This window comes from Coturnix japonica, chromosome 3 (genome assembly GCF_001577835.2).
Source record: "Coturnix japonica isolate 7356 chromosome 3, Coturnix japonica 2.1, whole genome shotgun sequence".
Classification (NCBI taxonomy): domain Eukaryota; kingdom Metazoa; phylum Chordata; class Aves; order Galliformes; family Phasianidae; genus Coturnix; species Coturnix japonica.
In genome coordinates, this window is record NC_029518.1 from 23,388,782 (window position 1) to 23,391,301 (window position 2,520).

The following is a 2,520-nucleotide window of genomic DNA, read 5'->3' on the forward strand; positions in this document are numbered from 1 at the left end:
ACATTTAAGTAGTTGGTCTGATTTTGTTTTGTAAGACTTACAGTGAAACTTTGCATTGTATAAAAATACTGCCTGTGTCATCTGACTCCTTTGATGCACTGCATTAAAATTCCTATCCCTGAGTACATATCAAGGAGTCAACTTTATTTCTGTTCTATTAATACTCTGAAATTAGGTCACCAGTCTTATAAGGAAGAGCTTAGTCTGTACAGTTGGTTTTAGAGAAATCATCTGGATAAAAATGTTCTTTTTTCATGTTCACACGCAGTGAAGATTTTTTCCTTATAACCAGTAATTTTACTGTCTGTTCTGATACATGTATTATATTCTGGCAGAGTTTTGTAGATTTGTTTATAGTGACCCCTGCTGCAAAGGATTAAGACTGACTTCTCTCTAAGCCTCTAAAAAGGCATTTACCCCATTATTTCAGAGGTCAGCTTAAAAGAACCAACCAGTTGTAAATTCAAGTTAGGAATATAACATTTGAAACTCCCTTACATGGATCATTCAGAATGAAATCCATAGTTATTTATTTATTTTCTCAGATGTGTAAGATTTACTTTCTAATGCAATGCAGTTGAGTTACAAAGTGAAATAGCTTTTCATGCCCCGGTTGCAATGCTTGCTTTTGTGTTATTATTCTGTGATAAGCATTAGACCTCACACCCAAAAAACACTGTCTGAACTGCTGTGTGCTAATGGTTTTAGAGTTCCACTGAGGAAAGCACATATTTATGTTTATTCAGGACAGCAAAATAGTTAAAAAGCAGGTTAAAGCATATAGCTAAGCTTAAGTATTGTTTTATTGTCTGGTTTCTGTCAGTCTATTTCTGCATTACCCAAGTAGAATGCTTTTTCAAACTTGGGCTTAAAGATATTTCTTTAGGTACAGGTATGCAGTCTTTTACAAACAATAGATCATTCTATGCTCTTCACTGGCCAAAAGCCTTGTGGCTGGTGCATCACTTAACCTGAACAACTAGAATGTGCAAATGGAGAGTGTATCAACTGCAGCTTTGTGCTGTTGTAGCTACCTAGAAGTCTGCAGGATGGATGAAATGCATTCATATTTGCTTGCACTCCAGGCATATCCACAGAGAAGTCCTTCATCTATGTGCAAGTATAAATGTTATTTTACAAATATGTATGCTTGATGCATTTTATTTTTTTTTTAAGTTGTATTTAGAGAATATCATTTGGGCTGCAAAGCCAAACCTAAAAGCATACTTAGAACTACTTGTGTTACCTCTATTCTGCTCACTGTGTAAATATTTACTGATGAAGGTAGGCATCCCATGGGAAAACGTGAGAACAGTGTAGTGAAATAACCACAAGGAAACAAAATTACCATCTCAGAAGCAACTTGAATTTAATTACTTATCCCTCATACCGAGTCCTTCATTTTCCATTCTCAGTAGCTTTCTTGCCCAGCTGAGTATAATATCTTAAACTTGACAGAAATGTAAAAACTAAATTGAATGCACTTTTGCCATATATTGCATTACCAGTGGGGTTTGAATCCAGCATCTTTTCCCCAGTTGGCATAGTTCAATATAAAACCAGTGGAATTTACCATCTTAGCTTAGAAGCGATGGGTTACAGATCCGTACAGCTGTCAGTGGGAAGAAACCCAGCACAGCTGCATTTCTTTCTCTTTTTCTGTGAACTGTAAAAATCATGCCACCTGAAATGCCAGGTGAACCACGAGAGCAATGTGTTTGGGTCTTTCTTTCTCCTCCTGAGAACTGAAAGAAATCCAGTCCTTCACAACGTTCCCAGAAATCAACTGCTGGGGACAGATGCTGGATTACTTATGGTATAGGAGTGCAACCTGGTGCAGCCTTGGCTATGATGCAGGAACATGCTGAGGGTCATATCGTCTGTATTCAGGCTTCATAAACAATACCATCCATACTTCTGTTGCTGCATTGTGGCAGCTCATGAGTTAGCTTTTTTGCAGCCATTAGTGCTGCTTTGGTGACAGTTTGAGCTGAACCATGAGTTGTTCATGTGTTTTGTTATCATCTTGGCAGACTGACAAAAATTTCCTTAGGAGTGTAACAGGGAGAAGAGAATAGGTGGTTTTAAACAGACTGTTTCTTAACCAAAGGTAGCAGAATCTTGTGATATCTGTACACAGAGAAAATCAGACAGACATGAGAATTCTGCTTGTGCCCTGAGCTTGTCAGACACAGGAAGGCTCCAGTCCAGAAGTAAGATAACTGCATGAACCTCAGCTAATAAGCACTGCTGAGAGTCAGGGTATGTTGGTTTGGGCACAGTGCCACATTAGCATGACTCTACATCCCCCAGAAAGAAGCTAGCTTATATCTGGGAAACTCAGAGCATGAACACAGCTTGCTTGCATCTGTCTGCACCTGTTTCTGTAACCTTGCAGAAGAAAAAAGTAGTAACTTTTAATTTTAAAAACCATTAATTTGAAAAAAACCTCTTGCAAGCAATACAGGGACAAGTGCATCTGTGAAAAACATGTCCTGCTTTAAAACTTCCTTAATTTTT